The sequence below is a fragment of the Ambystoma mexicanum genome, chromosome 12 (genome assembly GCF_040938575.1).
Source record: "Ambystoma mexicanum isolate Mex_15411 chromosome 12, UKY_AmexF1_1, whole genome shotgun sequence".
Taxonomy (NCBI): domain Eukaryota; kingdom Metazoa; phylum Chordata; class Amphibia; order Caudata; family Ambystomatidae; genus Ambystoma; species Ambystoma mexicanum.
The window spans coordinates 65,161,994-65,185,718 of NC_090936.1; the positions used below are offsets into that span (position 1 = coordinate 65,161,994).

Genomic DNA, 23,725 nt, shown 5'->3' on the forward strand with positions numbered 1-23,725 from the left:
ATACAGGGCTGTGGCCAGAGGAGGCAAGGCGAGCTGAAGGCCCTTGAAATGGTAGTGTATAAACTGAAGATTTTCTGCCAAAAAAACAGGGAGATGAGGCAGATTCCCTCCTAGCGGCGCGGCTATGGTGACAAAGGGCGGACAGGTAGGTTGAGGGGATATCCGACGAGCAGGGGAATCAATACTCTACTTCGCAGGAGATTACAACCCTTTTGCTGCATCGTATGGAGTGGTCTACAGGGAAGAGCAGGTCAGGATTTTTGTGGAATTAGATCGATACATTGAGGAGGTGCCCGTCCCGAGATTAAGTTGCGAGTAAGTAGCAGGGGTGGATGGGCCATTTATACAGGGAGAAATGTTGACAGCAATCTGAAGAATGCAGGGGCGTAAGGCACTGTGTGAGAACGGGTACTCTGTGGCCTTGTATAAGAGGTTTGCTGGGGTATTGGTTGCACACCTGTTTAAATTATTTAATCCCATATTTAACACAGGGAGGGCTCCATGGGATATGGGACAGATCCTTCTGTCAGGCCCTTATAACTGTGATATCGAAAGAAGGGAAGGATCCATGCTCATGCAAGTCATACAAACCTATATCCCTCCTCAATGTAGATTGCAAAATTCTACAAGGGTGCTGGCGTTCAGATTTGATGAATTCATGCCCCGGTTAGTCCACCCAGTTCAGTTAAGATTTATATCAGGGAGACAAGGGGCAAACACGTTGAGGAAGATTCTGCACCTTATGGTTGCAAGGTGAGGGAAAGCAGGCAATCCAACACTCCTAGCTTTACATCCCGAGAAGGCCTCCGACAGTCGACTGGGATTATCTCTATGCAGTTCTTTGTAAATAAGGGATCGGGCAGACCATTCTCAATCGGATCAGGGTGATTTATGGAGATCCGTAGGCACGAGTGGTGGTAAACTGGGAGAATTTCAAAGGGAATTGCAGATATGTCCCCTCTTGCCACGTTTGCGCTGTCCCTCGAACCACAGGCGGAAAGGTCTAAGGGCACTCCTCAAGCCAAGGAGTGAAAGGTGGGAGAGAAGGAATTTAATTTGGGGATGTATGCAGATGACATTCTGCTGCACTTGAGGAATCCACTAACTTCGGTCCCAGCAACGCTGGAAGTAATTGAGGAATATGGGTCTTATTCCAGGTTTAAAGTTAACAGGCAGAAATCTGTTTTGTTTCTCTTTGCTGTAGAGGAGGGTAGAGGTCTTGAGTCACTTCAAGAATTAGGGATGGAGGGAAGGTCTGAGGAGATGCATTAACTAAGTGTGACGTTCACCAGGGCTCCAAGTGACCTGTACAGAGTCAATTACTCTCCCATTGCTGGAGAAATTGTATGGGGAAATTACAGGGTGGAGTAAGAAAACTATATCCTGGATGGGCAGGCTCAAAGCCCTCAAGATTCATTTTCTCCCAAGAGTTATATACCTGTTTCAGATGCTCCCTATACAGATACCAGATACATTATTCAAATAATCTAAGGGCTGTATGCTCCGCTTGCTTTGGAAGGGGATGAAGCGATGTATCACCTATAATCAGTGGTCGAAGTGGGCGGGAGCTGGTGCTCCTTTACTTTATTTTATTACTTTTATTTAAAAAAGAAACTGTTCCGGAATGGTTTCGTTTTAAAATAAAAGTGTAGGAATAAGTTGAAACTTGCACTTTCAGTGCACTGCACTGAACGTTCCCTTAAACACAGGTGTTAGGGGTTTGTATTGTGCATGGGAGGCGGCATGGTGAAAAGGTTTGTGAGGAGCGGGCGTAGGCCAGTAGGGAATATAGTTCCACTACTACTTTTATTACACTTCGACCACTGCCTAGAATACCCTAATACTGCTAAAGGCACACCGGGAAGTGGGGTTGCCAACCTCATTCTTTACACGGTGTCGCAGCTGAGGGTGTTGGTACCTAGTTTGAGAGAAGTGCATAAACAATGGGTTTAGCTAGAAAACTACCATCTGAGACAGTGATTGTTGGGTAATGGTTCCCCGCCCCCCTCCCCCCCTGGGAATTTACAGGCACCGGTAATTACCTTTAGAGAGAGGGATGAAAGGCTGCTCAGATGGTGTTATCACTCCGAGGACAGGGAGCCTTTAACTCTTTTTATATACGCATCATGGTGCTCACAGAGTGTTTAAGTATGTGTTTCCGTGTGAGGGGTGGGAGCGGGGTTACAATGTGGAAAGAAGATTCACTTAAACTGTTTGGTAGTGTGTATTCTTGTCTCTTTCTGGATATGACAAAAATCCATAAACAATAAAAAAAAAGAAAACAAAAAACCCTACACCAGTACAACATGAACAAACCATTTTCCAGATGACCCAGTAATTAAGTTACACATAAATTAGCACATGATCGGAGGTAGATGGCCTGTTCCCTCTTAAATGGCACTTTTGAAAGTAGGGTGGGTGTATTTGGACCCGAGAAAGAGGACTGCCCATTGGGATTCTAACATCTTATACACTGGGCAAGTAAACAAATTTCAAAAGTTCTAAGCTACTAGACAGCCATAAAAAGTAACTTGCCCACTTTCACACACAGAGCACGCCATGCGTTATTCAAACCGTGAATTATCACGCAGTAATGCCTAGTAGAGAAGGCACATTTTGAGGCCTGACAAAGGACGTGTAAACTCTAAGCCCTGCATCAGGAAGTCACCTCAGATTGTGTTTGATGCGAGGGGCCATGTACACAAATGGCTGGAAAGTCAGACACTAAAGTTGACATGTATTAAATGCTGCACAGAGACAACTTGTCTGGTAAAGCAGTTTCGGTATTTCGAGATCTATATGTCGCTCAAGCCCATTTTAAAGAAAGCGCTTCTGAAGCAGTCATGGTGGTGCGTACTGATCTTCCTATCAAATTCGCACACAGCAGCTCTAAGCGGCATCAGATTTTGTAATTTTACAGTATGAACTCAAGTCGTATACACGCCTTTTCAGTCGATCGCATTTTAGAAAATAACATGTAATAACATGTTTTTCATTGAATTCTAATAGCCTTGAGCCCAAGTGAGGGATTGAAAGAAATGATCGACTGGTGTACCTGGATGACATTGTATTAGGGAGGAGCCTTGAAGAGCACAACACAAGGCTCATGAAGGTGCTAGCTTGACTGCAGGAGCCAGGGCTAAAAAGGTTAATGTGGACAATTGCCAGACAAGTGTCAAGTGCATAGGACACAGTCTACGCAGACAGTACCACTGTGGATCCAGCAAAGATGGATGCCCTCGTCTCCTGGCCACACCTCAGACCTTCAAGGAGTTTGAGTTTTCTGTGATTCTGTAACTACTAAATCGCGGGATATGCCAACATTGCCCGACCACTTGTGAACTTCAAAGGATACCCTACCTACCCAGAGGAGCCAGAAAAGTACCGCCAACTCTGCGGACCATCTATTTCATGCACAGGAGCCCTTTGGTTGGCAGTGGACTGACCGATGCCAGCAGATTTAGATACAAGTGATTTATGCTTTGTAGCACCGCAATACTGCAGAGGAAATAGGGCTTAACCTGTCAGCTGCCACATTTGCTTGTTCAGATTCTGCTTTCATAATTATGGCTTTCACGCCCCTGCTGGATGGCCATGGCCGGTAACTGCCTGCCGGCTTGTGCTGTGGTAGGCCAGAGCGAAGCAAGGGCCTCTATGAGGGCTGTGGGCCGTTACCGGCCTTGTCTGCCCTCCCAGACCCTCCAGCCCCAAAAGCCATTGGTTCATCCAGAGTGTGACTGGCTTTCTTTTTTCCTCTGGAGATTGACGCGGTTTACAGAAGATAATCTCTGAAGGAAAAAAAAAAAATAAATCCAAGATGGACGCCGCCATAGGGAAAAGGGACTAAGTCCCTTTTTTTCATTTCTATGGCAGCATAAAAGCTACAATCCTACAGAGGTTTGGTTTTATATCCATCAGTGGGAGAAGAATTTATATTTTCGCCCACTGTTCCAGCCGCCTCATTGGTTAATGGCCCTAATATCGGTTAGTCGTGTAACCGAAAAGAAGAGTACAGTCTATTTTATTGCACGAGTCATAATTGAATTACTTACATTTAAAGTGTTTTAGTGTGTTTATCTGCCAGATATTTTATACAAATAATTTCATATAAGGGACTCATTTGACAGACGCTATAAACCTGGTAAACTGACGCCTGCACAGTTTGGATAAAACTGTAACATCTGTCTTAACACAAAAGCAAGGGCTGTCTGTATCGGAAAGATTGAGCACATATACTGTTGATACGTCTCGCGCGCGAGGTAAGCACCCTGCCCCTCCCTTTGCTTCTGTCTGCGTGCAGCTGGTTTCCATAACAGCGCCCTGATGCCTTCAGGCTTAAGCGCTTTACAAATGTAAAAGATAAATAAATAAGAATTTAACTGTAAAGCTGATAGTGTAGATCCCTTCCAATACTCCGAGACAAGAACTGCGGAATGCATAATTGAAGGACATGGTCTCCAATGAATCGGTAATTTGTACAGCGCCCGCTGTCGGCGCAGTCTCTTTGCGGTGCCCCAAGTGAAAAGGAAAGGGGGACCGCTTTTCACAGCCTCGGACCATGCAGATCAGGTAAGTGTGAGATTAACGTAAAGGAGCGTGGGGAATTTGGGAAGGGGTCGCTGAGGTGCAGGGTAAACGCAGACAGGTAATCAAAATACAGTAAGGTAAGAAGGGCACCAAATTCAGGTTAATCTGGAGGCAATCAAGCTAAATGCAAGAAGGGCATCAACAGACACGCCCAGAAACAGGACAAAGCAGGGGCGAAACCAGGAGCCCCAGAGACAGGCCATGTCTATGAACAGCTCAGTGCGCAAGGGAATAGACGGACTGATGTGCAGTTAGCACAGATATATTATGGTGGGTGTTGATTTCAACAAAGCTCCCAAACATTTTTTGGACCAAAGTAAGCATTTGCAGTCCAAACTAGAAATATGGGGAGGTGTAAGCAGTTTCATTAAAGACATCAGGTTGTGTGACAGACTTCAACAGCTGAAATTGCATAATTGCACTTCGGGTTCAGTGGCTGCTCGCAAATTAAAAGCCGGTTTCAAGTGAAGACGAAGGTTTTGGGGCAACATTGAATGTTTAAATTATGACATTATGTCCATAGGAACAGGAAAATCAAATGCACCTTTTTCCAGGCTCTGGGGCACTTCGAAAAGGGGGTAGCACGAAAATGTTCTTCTATTGTTTAGAAGAGCGCCGAGCAAAGTCATTTATGGGGTAAGAGGAAACGGGGCAAGGTTATTGCATAAAATGGCAACAATGAAAGTTTGCACTCTGGTGCAGGTGAATCTGAACAGAAGTCCTGCCTAGTAGTGGCGATTTATAGAGCACATCATTATGAAGTCACAATCGGGCAGAACATCAGTATCAACTGTGTGAGCAGGGCTCAACCAGGACAGACTATTTTATTGGTATGTAGGATGAATGTCTCGACAGCTGCCTAGTAGAAATATAGTCAATGTTTATTCAGCATAAAAAACCTTTAAGCACAAAAATACATTATTAAAAAGGACAACATATCAAAAAATATACTGTATAAAAGGTTATGCTGCCAATTGATCTAAAAAACAATTAGATAAAAGCCTTCAATACCACAATCCATTAACAATTTCATACAGCCCGTAATGGTTATCTGTAGCAAATTCAAGATCAAGTGTGCTAAAACTAAATAATAAAAACACTTCCCTTATTAAAAGCCTGTATGAAAGTGGGGGGGGGGGGGCGGTCTGAAGATTAGGGGACGTTATCAGGTTCAAAGGGTAGAGGGCAATGTATCCCCCTCCCCACCCCCATGGATACTCTCCATCATCGGGGGTATAGGATCTTTCCTCAGGGGAGAGCATTGCTCACAGCCCCAAAGAATGAGACCAAATGCACTAAATCCTGCCCAGTTCTTGTAGTTTCTTAAATGGCCTGTGTGAAGGCATCTTCAACATTCAGTATATTTTGGATGGAGGTTTGTTTCAGGGCTGTCATTCTTTGTAACCATGCCCTGTGTGTGTAACACGTCAATGCAAAGCCAACATAGGTCTGCATAGGCTGTCTTAAACATTGCAAGGCTTCGCCTGTCCAGCGAATCCCTGCATCCATCAAGACAGGTTTCAAATAGGAGCGTCTCAAATGTAATGTGCTGCGGCAGATTAGCAGGTAATGTCTCATGGTTTCACTTGCTGGCACACGCATAGGACACCCCCCAACCCAGTGTCAGCGCGCAGTATCCCCAACCGTACATAGAGATCGTTCATGATGTGGGCCGATCTCATCTAGATGGTACTACACCCAATCGTCATACTAAGCATAATACTCTGGCCCTAGTTTTAGATTCACTGCTTTTTTCTTCCAACCTATTTTACTCTGTCTTGCATTTTTTATAATCAATATTGTGGCACCCGAATCTGTGCGGTTCACCGGGCTGTCGCACAGACCTCCACTCAAATCAAGAAGAGCATTCTTCACATGTATGATCCATTTTAAGCTTTTGCCCGCATCCAGTGACATTATGCGAATCAAAAGCATCTCGATATGTCTGTAGTCATGTCATTTTCCAGAGTCTTGCCCAAACAGGCTTGAGGGCAACCAAATTGCCATCCAACTCAAAGTAGACTGGTGCTGTGGGAGCAGTTTAGGGGATGAGGCACAATTCTTTCAGAAACTTGTGTTCTACTGTATTCAGCTTCCTACATTGGCATAGCCCTATATCTCGGAACCATGGGTAGATAGCAGGCAATGCCTGTGTCTTATATAGGTCCATTGCCAGTGAATCTGTGCCGCTGCCATGATTGATAAAGGATTGGGTAGCCCCACTATACTTCCCCATCCAAGGTGATGCAGCACTTGTGTACTTGCTCTGTCAATCCACCTGACTCTTGGAACCAAATACCAAAATAGTGTAAATGTTTGACCTGCTCCAATTTCGTGTTGTTCACTTCGATTGATGGAGGACTATGTTTTGTAAATTGCGGCTTAAAAACCATGACCTTTCTTTTCTCTGTTTTTAAATTGAGGTGCAATTCCTTACTTTTGGACATAAAGACTTTGAGTGTCTTTTTTTAGACCTTGAGGAGTTGTGGCCAAGATGACAGTGTCATATCGCTCGGCCCCATCTTTGGACAATCGTAGCAGTCCCATGCCACTGAGTCTATGATCTCGTGGATGTATATGCAGAAGGGCAGGGGTGCCAGTACACACCACTGTGGACAATAAAGGGTTCAGTCTGTTCACCCCTGGTGCCACAGGGCACAGTGGCTTGGGTCTCTAAAGCAGCTTTATAGAAGAAACTAGCAGTGGAGCAGTGGGCATTTTGCGCTGTTAAAAATTGCCATGGAGTGTCCCTTGACAAGGAGTCAAATGCCGTTCTCAGATCCAGAAATGCAGCGTACACATTTTCCGCAGCACAGTATTTCTAGATCATTAATAACAGCAGAAAGCTGTGAACTAATGACCCCATGTTCTTTCGAAAGCCTGCCTGGAGGTCACCGATGCTATCATTTGAGTCTGTACATTCTTGAAGGTGACTAAGGATCACTTTTCCAAAGGTTTTTCCCACGCTGTTAAGCAGGGATATTGGCAGGTAATTTGCTGGGGAATCTACTGCTTTTAACCAGGATTTGGGAACTGTCGTGAATGCAATTGCTGTATTAAAGTTCTTGCATAATATCGAGGCCCATATTTCCTCTTCATAGAGGTCAATCAATATTAGATCTGGGCCCGCAGCTTTTCCACTAGATTGGGACCTCAATGCCATTAGCACTTCTTGAATTCTTATAAGAAAGAGGTCATGGTCGAGAGTTGTCTAGTCAACACATTTTGGTATTGTCTGCCCTGGAGCTTCTAGGCTTTTGTACAGGCTAGAGAAATGAGACTGCCAGACAGCTGCAGTTATGGAACAAGGCTGCATTTGATCACCTTTCAGCTCTTTGGCAGAAATCACTTGCCAAAATAGGGTGTTATTCCATCTACTAATGTTTTAGCAAGGACGCACCACTGATCTGCCAAAAACTCAAGGATTCTTGCACTTGGATTTAAAAAGGCGCAACCTGGCTTTGCCCACCGCTGAGCTAGATCCGACACAGGACACCACCATGTTTCTGGCCGTAACACAATCTTCACCATACCAGCTTACTTTAATGTTTTACACTTTATAGTTAATACTGGTTATTAAATATGGGGGATCAAGTTGGTACCAAGTTTTCCAAACTCTTCCAAGATTCCAATATCGGTACACATCATTACAATTTCCTGGAGCAAAGACATGACATTTGAGCTAATTTTCTTACCCACAATGCATTGCCCATTTGTCTCTGAACTAGAGATGAACTCCGTTGATTGCTAATGGGTGGCACTGTGCTGTGTCTTTTGTGTGTTTTAGCAGATGTGGGAGGCAACTCCGAGCTCCCTGTCCTCCTCCCTGAAATGACACCCATGTCATAATTTTTGTTCATCCCTGCTGAGATCTCATGTACGAGTCAATGGGCTGAAAAAGGAAGGTGGTGAAGGGAGGGGCTCCGACAGCCATCACCTCCCAAACTCCCTGAATTCTATGGGTTTATTGGGATGAATTGGAACCTTGTAACTGTCAAACCAAAAAAGTTATTCATTGGATTTTAAGGGCTTTGTTTTGCTCCCCTCTTCACCACTGCTTTTGGCTGTAGCAACTGTACATAATGCAACCTGGCTGTGAACACCCTCACATGTAAAGAACATGACCCCATTATCCAAGGCCTTAAGCCATGATCACTGGCCATGTTGCGGCAATGAAGCAGATCCTACCAGTCATGGCCACTATTCACATTCCACCAAAGAGGCTCATGTCCTTCACTACTAAATAACCCAGTCCAACCGGACATGGGCTTTGGCCAGTGGCTCATGCCACCCCCCTTCGTTCCCCACTCCCTGCACCTTTATTTCGGTGCTCGTTTTCCTTGGCAGTTTCCCACTGTAACAAACCTGCAATCACCATGATGGGGCCTTGTGTTACTGTGTAAACAAGCGTGTAGGAGCCCCACTACTGAGAATGAACCTGGGTAAATGCCATCTTCTATGAAAATTCTCTCACTAGGGAGGATCCACCACCACACTTTAGCTCACTGCGCCATTCACAGAGGAAGAATCAGTCTTTGTTCCACCCACAAGGGCAGTCCAGCACCGATAATCATTCCCGTAGAAATACAATGCTAACAGATTACCGTGGTAATACTTACTCACTTGAAATGTACAAAGTCTTCCCTTAAGCACTCCCTCTCTCGCTCTATGTGCAAGCATCCTTCATTTTAGGTGCCAGCACATCTCTGCACTGTGTGTAGCTCTTCTGACCCTCTTCTATTCAATTTCCCCTGCTCTTTCCCGTGATGCACTTCTTTTTCTGACGCAGTCCTTCTATGCTCCTGCAGTCAAATGAAACTATCCGACTCAGAGCGAACTCCAGCCCTCAGCCAGACACAAAAAAAAGGCAATTTAAGAAAGAAAAATGTGATGCATGCATACAGTCAAAATGTTTATACGTTGGAAAACAAATGTGGGGACAATCAAACCTGCAGCTACTGGGAGATCCCTAGGAGTGTGTTTTAGCCATTGGTCCACCAGAGGTCTGGAAATGAGGAGTGCTTGGATATCGAACTGTCTATCCCTCACCTGCAAATGTAATTCACAGACACTCGAGGTAGATCATCATAACTTGCCATCATCTGAAATGGAAATGCAGGGGACGCAGTCTGGAGTAGGGCAAACATAAGCAGCAACAAGCCAGAGACGATGTGAGCGCTTTAACATTACAAAAAAAAATAAGAGACTTGATCTCTAGTTTGCAAAGCTTACCGCAGGTAAAGACAAATTGGGGACCTTTCAGCCTTAGCTTGGCTTTTAGGCTCATGGTGCCTGTATCCTGAAAGCAGCCCTGATTGGAAAGTCGGTCATCTAATCTTCGACTAAGCCATTATAGGCCTAAGAACAGACCACATGGTCTGCTTCAAGTGCTCATCTGAAAGAAAGACTGAGCAACATTAAGTGAACTAACGGTTCCATACAGGAAAAAACAGGACACCCACCTGTACGGCAACTTTGAGAACGCACTCCAAACCAATAACTGGCCTCATTCTAGGATGACGCCTGAATCCATCAACAAGACACCCACCTGTACGGCAACTTTCAGAAACGTCTCCCCACAATAACTGGCCTAATTCTAGCATGACATATGAATCCATCAAATAAAACACGTGGAATGCATTGCCAAAACAAACCATGTTATAAGCCAACGGACATCATTCAAGACGTGGAAGGAGGGTGTGTTTTGCAGCACCTTGGCCCGGGGCAAACCTCAGAAGAAATATGCACTAGCAGGAATGCAACTGGACAAGTCGACTGGTTAAGACTGGAGTAAAGTTTGCAATCGGGGTTTAAAAGTGCCAGTGTGATCGAATGAGCAAAGGTATTGTTTTTTCCTTCTTAGGGAATACAAAGTTTGAGCCACACCAAGAGTCTTGCACTTGTCCAGTCACAGTTGTGCTTGATCACCAGTGTCGAAACTGGCTGTATTGAGCATCAAAACCTTTGGTACTCTTCGACAGGTATACATGTGAATTACTTGCATTAACTCACTGGAATTGCTTGCACACTCATCAGATCCGACTGCATATCAGGAAACGCAAGTAACCCTAAGATTACAGAGGTTGAAATCGAGGACTACACTGCATATTCCTGTAAAGAACCAAGTAAACTGTGCATGATCTCTTGCAATTCCAGCGTCATGACCGTCCCACTCGTGGGCCACCGTCATGGTGTAGATGCATTCAAAACATTCTGCCACACCTCCACCAATCGTCTGCCCTGTATAAGCAAGGCTATGCCTCTTCCTCATTTGCAGACCCAGTTGATCATCCCGGATTTCAGGATGGCCCAGCTAATCTGTGCAGTTATTCACAGCACTTCCCATACCAAATGTCGGTGTCACATAAAGTCCCACACTTAAAACCTTTGGAAACATGCACGTTAAAGCCACAGATCGTCACAATCTTAGCGGCAGCAATTCCTAACGTGGATTATTGTGCTACTGCGCATTATATCACTCTGGAGTAACAGGACGACGATAACCGTAAACCATGTCGGGTTCTGTTCCCCTCCATGAACACTCAACAAGATCACTTTCTGGATATAGTCACCTGCCTAAACCGAGAACATGGCACTGCACTATCACAAGCGTCTATTTGTTCATATGCCATCTCCCAGTTACTTCGAGAACATCCGCCCAATTCACCGTTTGAGAAAGATGCATCTATTTTCCAACCCTGGTAACTCACCCAAGGAGTGCTGCATGCATCCCCACTTGCACAATGTTTCCCAATCATGACATCGCCTTAGACGTATCGATAAGGGCGAACCATAAAGCCCAATGTAAACTATTAACCGCTGACAAAGGTCAAAAGCTGCAATGTTGCATACCCAATGATAGCGGTCAATCACATGGGCAACAGGTACGGCTTGCAGGAACATGAATGTCCACTTCGAACGCATCAAAATGGTTGCGCCCCACCAACTGTGCAAGCTTAACGGCCCTTTCTCCATTAGGCTGCCCATTCACGTTCCTACTGTTGGGGAAAAGACCCACCATCTAAATATATTAACTGTGTACCCGTCACCATCAGGTAATTCATGAATCATTGCACTTCATGAGCCATCCTCCCAAATATCACAGTTGTAGTTCAGGTATTTTTTCCCCCAGATAATGCTTTTTAGAATACACATGGAACCTCACAGCGTTGGGTCCGAGGACAGAAACTCAATCGTCAAAAATTATTTGGGGGAGATCTCCTGCCGAGGTGATAAAAGGAAAGGCCAGCAGCGTGCAGGACTGCTCAAGGTCACCTCGAATATTAATTGCCTGTGTTTAACTTCAAAAAGGGTCAATAGTCAATCAGGACAAGTAGGATGTAACAAATTATAAAATTCGTACCTTCTCACGGGGGTTAGGGAAGTATGCATCACCACCGCTGGTGAGGCTTAGGAGGTGAAAACACTCCACAATACCCTCGTTATGGGTCGAGGCAAGTGCGACCTCACCGAGGGAGAATTTCCCCTTTGGAGACAAGGACTCTCGTCCCCATGAGGAAATCCCTAAAGCTGGACATATTGTAGCTTATATGGGATGCTCAAAAGAACCAGAAGATATAAGATATCAAGACTGAGACAAAGAAACACTACACTGATGCCATTATCTTATGGGAAACTAGCATATCCCTTTAAATAAAAATAACTAATCGACTGGGACGAGTAGGTTGATTAATGAGTCCTACGTGAGAAGGCAACGAGAAGAGAGATGAGCACATATGTAGGCTTGGGGGAAACTCTCCTGCATCATATCTGGGGGAAGACAGAAACCCAGAAGCCTGCACATGTCGAACTTGCCTGAGAATGCAGTACGAGACACCCACGATATACAAACTCAAACAGCGAAAAACAGGCAAGGCAGGAGCCTGCGAGAACATAGTGGCGAGACCACGAATGAGAAGCTGTGTTAAATGTCTATCCACAAACTATCGCCAACACCACCACCAGAAGCGAGCCACTAGGTGGAGGGATCGAAATTAAGATTGGATAAGCAGTATCTAAAAACAGCTCCTGGGTATCCAGCATATACATGTGAGAGAACAAAGTGTGAACCAGAGTGGTAGAGAACTACACAATTGGATTATAGATCAAGAGAAGTGGGCCAAGTGAAAGGGATTTAAAATCGACCAGGAGGGAAAACCCACCAGAGCAATAATACCTTAATGAGATACACTAACAGCAACCACGAGAGATACAAATCCTATGAGAAAGTCCCAAAGGGAATTCCCAAAGAAAAAATGAATATTTAAAAAAGCAGTTGATTAACTAAAAAGACTGGTCCACAAAGTAACAAGAGACTATTTGTGAATTAAAATACTAACAAAGAACACATGTATAGGTACTAGGAGTACTGTGATCACAGATTCCCCGGTGGTAGCCTCCTCCCGTGTGGCCAGTGAATGGCAGTCACTAACTGATCCTGGGGGGCCGTTATATGAGGGACGATCGCATGGGAGGAGATGACCACTTGTGAGATGTCATGGCTTCATTGGATGTGGCGCGGTATCCCCCATCTTTTCCATGAGGGAGACTCCCTGTTGCCAAATACCCTAATTGCTTATTGTCATGATAGTTATCCTTCAAATAGAACTGATCTTCCATGTGACATCTTTGGAAAAGATCCTCCAACTATTATGCAACAAACTTAACAGAATTCAATTCCTACAACCACCTGCGTAAAGAGACGAGGAGGATGAAGGAATTGACATCAAGCAACAAGGGTGCTCATCGTGCTAGTTGTTGGATGAAGGCACCTGTGTGTGGGACCTTTAAATATGCGAACCAAAAGGCAAGAAGCAGCTCAGTAGAAAAAGTGACTTCTTCAGGGAAGGCAGATGGAGGCTGGAGGTACAAGTCGGCGTTTAGAAGCTGGAAGCGTGAGCCGGCGTGGGGCAGTGAGGGAGCTCACTGGCAGAGAAGCAAAGAGAGATGGTGCAAGAGGCATGCTGTGGAGATGCCAGGAACCGCAAGAGGGTCGCGAGTGTCCGGCAGACAAGACAAGCAGCATGTTCCTTACTGGAGAAGCCAACGTGCAGGAGCACAGCTGCGAGAAAGCCTGGAGAGAAATCAGAGCCACCCCGAGTGGGAAGCCGGCAGCAAAGGTACGCTGCATAAGTGCGAGCACACCCAAACAAGCTACAGATAACCGGGGTTAGACTGCCAGAACAGAGTGGGGACCCTAGGGCGTTTCAGCAGCGGCATCATAGAGAAAACATTGAGAAATGACGAGAAGAATTATGAATTGAAAAGGTAGAGCATTGTGAAACTACTGAAAGTAAAGTAATAAGACGATTGTTTCCCAAGTAGATATACCAAGCAAACCAAAAAGGTCTATGCTAATTGGGGATAAAGAGAGACTAAGATGAGAAAAGTCCTAGCAAGCAATGCACGCATAGACCAAGCAGTTGTGAATACAAGAGTCCTAGCAGGAGAGTACACCAGGCAGCTGACAGTGCATGAGTCCTGGCAGGGGAGTATACCAGGCAGTTGTGAGACCTCTAAGAGCTATAATTCAAACAAAGTACAGTATCCGAGACAGTTTTTAGGTTGCAAGGTAAGATTTATTTTGCGCATATCATACACTTGAGCGGACATCCACGACCAGTATGTCATGGAGAGTGGAGAAGTGCCTGAATGGTACACAGTATCATATTTAAACAGAAATTAAGCAGACATCAACGTAGGTTATTTGCAAAAGATAACACAAATATGTTCAGATTAGATACACAGAAGGCAGAACAAATTGTATATTCAACAGATCTTGTTATGTCAAGAGTCTCTTTAATTACAAGCTCTTTCTGCCAGTTCACAGATGGGGACTTATGTTTGAGGCCTTAAACATAGAATCCACCTGCCCTTCGTTCCAACAATGTTCACCTATTTGCACAACCTTTAAAATATACCCTTTGTGTATTAACAAAGTGGAAGAACTGAACACTGTAACTCATTGTGTACCTAACCTCTGCTTAGTGCGGCCAGTCTTTACATAATGTTTAGTTAAGATAATGGAACCATATTGGAACAGCCTTTCCTTAATTCGGGAAATAGGAGGACCTGTCCTTAATGTTGTTTAACCTAAATTTATCAGTGAGGGCCAGGCAGCTAAAACATGCCCTCTACACTGACCCAGTCTTTTCTCGTAATGACTGACCGAGGAAGTCATGAACACATTTTCATTTTGTTTTTACTCAATGACTGACAAATGCGACTGTTTTGAACATTTACGAAAATAACAGGATTTTTAAATCGCAAAAAGGGATTACCTTAGGGCTAAGAAAGATGCATATTATTATATTCTAACAAACCCTCCTTTATAGCCTAAGCCACTTCCTTTTCACCCAAATCAGTTAGACGTTCAATATCTATGTTAATTAAATTCTGAATTTAAACATTTCTTCCATCATAATCTATGTCCATTAAATTCTGAATTTGCATTTCTTCCATCATAGCATTAATTCTATGACTATATGTGGGGAGGGGCTTCATTCTTTTGGCTACCTTAGCACTGCTTTGAGATAAAAAGGTGCTACATACAGGACTGCACCGAAGAGAACAGCAGCTACCTAACATTAACACAAAGACCACTAACAATATAGACAGTCATTTCCATCCCCAATCCTTTAGCAAACTCCAAAACCATTGGGACCAGCTCTTGTCCTGTCCAACCTCATAATGCACTGCTTCTTCTAGTACGTGTAATTGATCAATAACATCAAAGATATCTCAAGCGCTATCAGGTATACAAGTACAGCAAGAAGAGCCCACTAATTTACAAACTCCTCCTTTTGCAGCTGTGAGAATGTCCAACACCATCCTACTGTGAAGTGCCACCAGTCTAATACCGTTCTGTTCAGTAGTTAGATTCACAAACATATTTGCAGTCTCGTTCAACATACTTTCTACCACTCTACTGAGTCTATGAATGCTTCTGGAGTTAAGAGCAACCCTCAACAGTGGTATTATTCCTTTACCAAAATCTGCTGCTACCTCGGCATGAGCATCAGTCTGGTCCACTTCTCGTTTCGCTCTCTGTAGTTTTGCACGCTGGTATATTTTATCTGTAGAGGCCACATAAACTCCAGGAAATATATTAGCACGGTAACATATGCCTGTCCAACCCTTCTTCCACCACTTCTATACTTTCCTGTCCTCACAAACATAATACCAATTCCCATTAGGAAGGATGGAATTCGTATAATTGGTATTATCAACAATAGTACCAAAGGATTACATATTATATTTATCCCTTCCTATAGCAAACAGATGTTCTCCTATCCTACCTGGAATAAAGGATATGTAACATTCATTTAAGAGGTATAGGATCTCCATGGAAGGTTAGACAACATATTTAGACTACCTATTGCTATTAAAGGGTGCTATTACATATAGTTTTTTAATAGTGTTAAGAATTATCCTTCCAGGAAGAGCTCATGCTCTATCCCGTTCATTTATCAACCTACTATGAGACAAAGTACAGCACACAATATTGATCTATTAACTGGGAATAATAGGGCATCCCTACGCCATCCCCACTCTGTGGAATACGTGAACAAAGCCAACAATTTGTTCTATTAATAGCTTTTTGAACTTTATCCAAAACCTGTACATATGAATAATTACAATAACCATATCTTTGACACACATCAAAGGGATCAGTATGTGTTAAAGCATGAGGAGTAAAAGGGAGCTTGGTAGTAGCTTCAGTGTCATTGGGAATAAGTGTCTTTAAAAGATGCCAGGAATTATGTTCAAGGAAGAAAAGGCAGAAAGTCCTATCACTAAAATCGTACAAAACGTCAATATTACTATTCGGTCTTCCCTTGTACATAGTTTTTGTGAGCAAGAAGGTTAAAGTCACTTTGTTGTTTTTCATTTGAATTTGATCACTAAACGGATGCAACTCCATAATGCAGGTGTTCTTCAGTCCTTTGATACCCTGTTACCTCCTAGTGTGCACAGGGATCAGGAAATGCTGGTTTTACGTAGGTGCAAGGCTGACACCAATATCAAACCCTTGTAGGTTTCCAGTGAGCACAGACTGACATTAGTACCAATCTGCACTTTGTATGTTTCCAGTAGGCACTCGTATTCCTTCCTGGGTCTTATATTATATCTGGTAGCTCCCGGAATAGTATGATTTTCCAACATGATGGGTGTGCATTTTGGAGACATCTCAGATTTTGACAGACTCAGGGGTGCAAGAATCCTTCATTTCAGACGAAGGAGGAGGATCTCCATAAGAGGGGAAGAGCAGAGGAACCAATTTGATGTGAGCAGTGTGGTTCCAATGCCTTTTCCCCTCTACTTGAACTGCAGTTGGGTGGTCAACACCACCTGGTTTGGTCCTAGCCAACGTGGATCCAGTGCGGTGCTTTGTTGAACGTTTACCATAACCAGGTTGCCAGGCTTCACCCGATGTACTGCTCGCAAACATTTGTCCGGCAAACTATCCTTCACCTGCTGGTGGATAGAACGCAATTGTTCAGTCAACTGTTTACAATAATCAACATTCAATGATCGTGGTCTAGGAGCACCCCAAACATTAGCTGTTCTGCCCATAACAATTTCATGAGGGGATAGCCCTGATTTGGATGCAACTGTAGTCCTCAGGGAGCAATGCTAAAGCATCTGGCCATTTAAGTCCTGTGTGTGCATATATTTGAGCTATTTTGTTTTTTAAAAGTCCATTGTGGCGCTCAATTACCCCCGCACTTTGAGGATGGTTGGCTGTGTGAATTTTTTTTTTTATCTGCAATTCATTACATACATTTCGTATTACTTCTTAAATAGAGTGGGGGCCATAATCAGAGCAAATTACCCTCGGTAATACAAACCTGGGAAAATATTCTTTCAATATGACTTTCGTAGTGGAGATGGCTATTATCTTTCAAGGGACATGCCTCTAACAATTTGCTAAAGAGACAGATTACTACAGAAACATTTCAAATTACTACATTTTCTAAAGTCAAAATGCAACACTTCAAATGGGAAGGTAGGAGGGTCAAAATGTCCTGCGGAGACCGTAGTCCCTCAGTCTATATTATGTTCTAAGCAGATCATGCCATTTCTAACCACATTGTCAGCTGTTGTAGTAATCAATGAATTAGATTCTCCAATTTGTTTCCAAATAGCTTTAGCATGTATGTGGGTGGGTCCGTGGGTCATACGCACAACCAGAGGTACATAGGCATTGGATAACATCCACTGTTGATCCTGTATAGCAAAGCTGTCTTCCCACCCCCTTATTTCCTCTCCAGTGGCCATTGCTTGCATCTCTTTAATGCCAACAGGTTTCCTCCATACATCCTAGATCCTGAGCCCTTCTAATATTCTCAGCATTATACATCCCAGAGGTACAATCCAACGCTGTTTGTTTAGCTATGGAGTCAGCAAAATCATTTACTATAATCATTTTCTGATGGACAGCACATTTAACTATCACTAGTTTCTTTGGTAGCATTAAGGATGACAATAGTTGCAATATTAAGGAAACATGCTGTACCTTAGTTCCATGTGAGGTCAAAAATTCCCTTTCAGACCACAGTTTCCCGAAATTATGTGCTACTCCAAAAGCGTAGAGAATGTCAGTACAAATATTTACAGAAAGGTTTTCCGATAATTCACAAGCACGAGTCAAAGCTATGATTTCCACTGCTTGTGCTGAATTAAAGGGTATTCGTTTAGTTTTTAAAGCTGTGTTTGTAGTTCCATCAGGCATTTACAAGATCCGTCACAATAGAATTATGATTCTGCCTGCGGAATGGGGGTATCTCGCAAATCAATTCAGCCCTTGGTGTCTTCTTCAATTGCGAAGATACAATTATGATTGGCTGCCTCGTTGTCCATGACAGCCAGATTTGGTATGGGTAATAGCTCAGCAGAGTTGAGTGTGTTGCAGCGCTTAATTTTGATATGTGGTGCAAACAATATCAATTCATATCTGGTAAGTCAGGACATAGTCATATTGGGTCCAAAGCCTATTTAAAAGAACATCGACCGAGTGAGGTACCATCACGATTAAAGAGTGACCTAAAACCATACCTTCACATTGTTTCATAGATAAAGCTGCAGCTGCTACCGAACGCAAACATTTAGGCAAAGCACATGCCACAGGGTCTAACGTGGAGGAAAAATACCCACATGATCTATTCCTTCTTCCATGTTCCTGTGTCAAAACAGCCAAAGCACATCATTAATTTCATGCACAGACAAAACAAATTCCTTATTGTAATCCAAAGTCCCTAAAACAGGAGCAGAACAAAGCGCAGTGCGCAACAACACAAATGCATCTTGATGTTCATCAGTCCATGGCACTGGATCCTGTAGATTCTTAGTCTTAAATTATATCAAGGGTTTGATAATAAGCGAGAAATTGGGCATCCATTGCCCAAAATTGGAGGCAGCGCCTATAAGCACGCCAACTTGTTTTTGTCTGTGGCATTTTAGAAATCGCTTGTATTCCATCAGGTGCTAGTTTCTTACCCTCCGTAGACAGGAGGTAACCCAAGTTATGCTACCTCCTGTCTACAATACTGAAAATGTCTTCAAAGATGCTCTAGGACCATGGCAGGCTAGATGGGACGAGAACAATATAGTTGCATGTTTACAGAGTTCCTCCTTGGGAGCTGCTATAAGCAAATCAAATCGATGTAACAGATTCAGGCGATTTCAAGGAATTCTACTTTTCCTTAAGTGCCCTACTGTATACACTCAGGCTTTCTGTATAACGTTGCAGTATTCTGGTGAAAGTTCATGCTGTCCCACCGAGAGAGAAAGCAAATAAGAATCTGCTTTCTGGATGTAATGGTATACTAAAAAATGAATTTTTTAAGTCAATTACTGACAAATATTCTGCTAATGGCGGCATCATGGTAGGAATCTTAGTAATGTCTGGAACTATTGGTAACTGAGGTACTACAATCTTATTAATCGCTCTTAAATCAATAAGACCACCATATGGTAGACCTGTATCCCCTTTTTTCATAACAAGTAAAATGGGGCTATTGCACACACTCCCCGTTATTTCTTCTACTATCCCATGTTTTACTAAGTCTGAGACAATTGTTTCAAGGGCCGAATATCCTTCAGGGGATACTTTGTACTGTGGAATACACAGATAAATTGCTCGCTTACGAATTTGTGTTTTTACAGGGGAAATCTCCATATGACCAACGTCATTATCCGATACTGCCCATAAAGTATCAGGGATGTTATCAAACTCAGGTGGCAGAGGTTTCGCTAGAAACAGATTCATTTTTGACGGACATACTGCAATGTATACTCTGTCTTGTGTAGAATAGTAGCACAACTTTTTCAACAAATTTAACTCAACCACATTTTCTCCACACTGTGTAGTTAAAAGAACTGAATCTCACTGGCTCATGGTCCTAAAAGCACAGGCACTACAGCCGATACTTTACTAACTACAGGTGTTCCAGCAAACCCTACTGAAATATTAGTATGCCCACTTAAAGGAATATCTGGAACCTTAGCATGATCTATAGAGCACTTTTGCGCCCCTGTGTCTACTAGAAATCGATGCACCCATCTCCCAACTCTTATGTGAACATAAGTTCCAACTGATCCACAGGGATGTGGATTGGTTCAATTTTCATTTGATGGCTGTCCTAGTCTGAGAAATCCCAAGAGAAATCCTCAATATTGTATTGATTAGTGACAAAACACTCGCTTGGATTATCAAAAACATTGGAGTTAACAGGGACCGTAGTAGTGGCAGGAGGGCCAGGTGATACCCATCCGCCCCTACCTCCTACCTGTCCACCCAGATGTCTTCTTTACCCTTCTTTGATACATTCCACTTTCCCTATTCAACAAGGCTGGACACTGCGCCCTCCAATGGCCCTCCTGTCTGCAATATGCACACTGACGAGGCCTTGGCAGTGACAATGGTACATATAGACCAACACTTCTTCATCCTGAGCCAGTAAAGGGCCCTCCCCTAGTTCCCTGTTGTACTTGCTGTATTAACACTCTTGTCTTAAGATCCACTCTTTTCGGCTTTCCCTTTCTCCACATTTACTCTAGTCTCATAATATTGAGCTATATGCAAAATAGCTGACAGGGTTTTAGTCTGCCAAGTACTCTCTGATTGCATTATAAGAACGCCAATTTCTGTTAATAGTTGCCTACAATAATGGTTTCCCTGCCGGCGCAGTCATTCCTGGGCCTGAAAAATCAATAGACACTTGCTCAAACTTATTAAAATACTCTTGTTAGCCCTTCAGTTTTATTCAGGACACATGCAGCTAGCTTATCCCAATTAATCTTTTTCTTGGGTACCACCCTTTAAGTTGTGCAACTATCATAGGGGGAAGGTTACGTACTGCGGGAGCGAGCCTTTTGCCAGCTGTCCTGTTAGCATCAAGCTGAAAAAGTGCGTCCCATGTCCTCCGAAAAGTCCCAGAGTCAGTGATAGTTCTAATTGGTATCCAAATATCTGATGGTAGGATTACTGAGAACAGAGTTTCCAAATCCCTACTAGAAAAATTGTGGTATTCAAAACAGCCTCTAATTCTTTATAAAATCAAGTAGGATTTTGACTAATGTCAGGGATTGTTTGTTTTAATGCATTTAACTCTTGCCTAGAAAAGAGTACATTAACAAATTGAGTATCCAATTTAGCGGACTGCATACTTGGTTTCCCTTAATTATCAAGGACAGGGTATCCTTGAGAATTAAGCGTAGGATGCTGTGGAATAAACAGGCAGTACCTCCCACATGGGAAGCCGACAACTAGGCGGTTTTCATAATTTTAAAAGTGTCGTTAAGTGGACGAGTTGCTCTGGGATACTCATTATGGATGCATTATCTATTAGTTTCAAATGTTTCAAATGTTGCAACTCTACAGAATTCTAAAGAATTCTCTAACTCGCCTTCCTCATTTTGTTGCATAATTGCATTACTTTCATAGCATGCATTTGGAGGGCATACTGACAAAACGTACTGCAAATGTGAACGAGGGGTCAAAGTGGTGGCCCATTTAAGAGCTGTATGTGTTATCAACTGTAATTCTTCATCTGGCAAGCAAGATTCTTTACATGATGTAACAATAACTTGTTGGACATTGCCTGAAGCATTACTTTCAATTTCTAATTCCAATCAGGCTTTCACTAGTCCTTTCATTTAATCAAATGTAAAAAGCATCCTTCCCTGTATGACAAGAGAAGGCAGCTAAATTCAAATCTTGTAATTCCCTAGGAACACTGAAAGTGCACGAGTCCTGGCAGGGGAGTATACCAGGCAAATTGCAAACCTACAAAGAGCATCAAGCAGAAACATCATTTGTTAAACAAGGAATGAACTTGTGCTACAAAAAGTAACTTTTTGTAAAAGGGAAACGTACAAGGCTGAAGAGTGTTCATCTAACAATATTGTTGTGGGCCAAGAAAGACACAAAGGAACTGTTACACCCAGACACATTTGCGATACCAGAGAAGGATCCAAGGCACAGGAATCACCCTCTCGAATGTATTTATGTTCCTATTTGCAGAAGAGCTATTCTGTTTTTTGTTTGATAACACATTCTCTAATACCAGGTTAAAGACATTTCCCTTATCACTTTGTTTTAATGCGAGGGTCAGGATAGATGATGTTGGATACAAGAACTACTTTTTGATTCAGGACATCCTGACAAAGACAAATTCTTAGTTTTTAGGTAGGGACACTTTAGAAAAGGGTCAGAAGAATGTTCCCAGCCCATGTCAGTTGAATAAAAGTCTTGAACTAAAAACATGACAAATTGTGTCTGGCTTTCATTTCTGGCCCCTCACAGTACCCTCAGGAGAAGGAAGCCATTCTCCCGATTTAAGTTACTTTTCATAGTGGTAGGGTAGTTTTGGACATCGGACTTGTTTATTTGGACAGTCAGGACTGACAAATGAGCATCTTAGTTATTAATTTAGGCAGGGAACAAAGTGATAGGGAAAGATAGGATTTTTAGTTAGATTCGTTGGGATCCATGCAATGCAGGTTCTGCGCCATTACGTGCTACAGCAGGGCTAATTCAGACTGGATATCCTTGCAACTAATGTATGTTAAGGATGTATACAATTCCATACGTATGTTTCTAGTGGTTCTCAAACCAGAAGACCTTTAGAAAAGTGTTGCAGCCTTCTATAAAGGGCCCAAATAAACGCTAACAAGACAAAATAGTAAAGAAAATAAAGAAAAGATGTATCCAAACATACATGTAATAAAACAGTCCATCAACAAAGCCATGGCATTTACGGCTACTAAGGCTATTAATATTTGAAGAAACAAACTATTGGACGGTCATTAACTACTGACGTTCCTTTATTAAGATCACTGCGCACACGTCGCTACGAAACATTTTCAGCACACACGCGTATAGTGCCATATGATTCAACCTCTTATTTATGGATGTGGGCCTGGTCCATACAAACGGGCATTCTGCCCGCAAACAAACTCGATAGGTTGGTTGGAGTCTATTGCAAGCAAAATGGTGCTTTGTCCTACAGCTGGATGATCAATGCCAGCTTACTAAGAAATTAGATGGTCCCACTAATCCAGGCAGGTCACCATGAGATAGGTTTACTGCTATAGCATTGTTGGACTGCCTCCTTCAGGGTATGTGACAACTATATCAGGATCCAAGGCTCCAAAAAAGATTCAGAGATGGGAGCATTTTACCTGAATGCCACAATATGCAAGAATCTCATTTATGACAGCTCTGCAGAAAGGGGGCCCACCAAAAGCCACACACTTCTCCATGAAGACCACAAATGCAGGAAGGAGGCTACTTGCTAACAAACAAACAAACTGAATCAGATAATCTCTTTGTAAGAGCAGCATTTGCCTTTATGAAATTTGGCGCAGAGAATGAAGCCATGCCAAGAGTGGGCTAGACAGAACTGTAAAGTTTAATAAAGTAACAATATCTTCCAGCAAAAGGAAATTCATCCAACAACCTGCCACCACAGCTTCTCAAAAGTATGACCAAATTTAAATAAAAATTTAGAAATGGATTCATTCTGAAATCTGCAATATTGTAAATTTCTGGTAAGATGACATGCTGGAGGAATTTGTTGGGCCTGTAACATACCCATACCAATGCTAAAGCAGGAACGTTGGGCACAGTTCA

At 43.0% G+C, this 23,725-nt stretch overlaps 1 protein-coding gene across 6 annotated transcripts in view; it reads right to left on the reverse strand.

Moving 5' to 3' along the window:
- ATP2B1 (ATPase plasma membrane Ca2+ transporting 1) overlaps positions 1 to 23,725 on the reverse strand; it is a 551,789-nt gene that overhangs the window by 443,899 nt on the left and 84,165 nt on the right. The window lies entirely within an intron of this gene.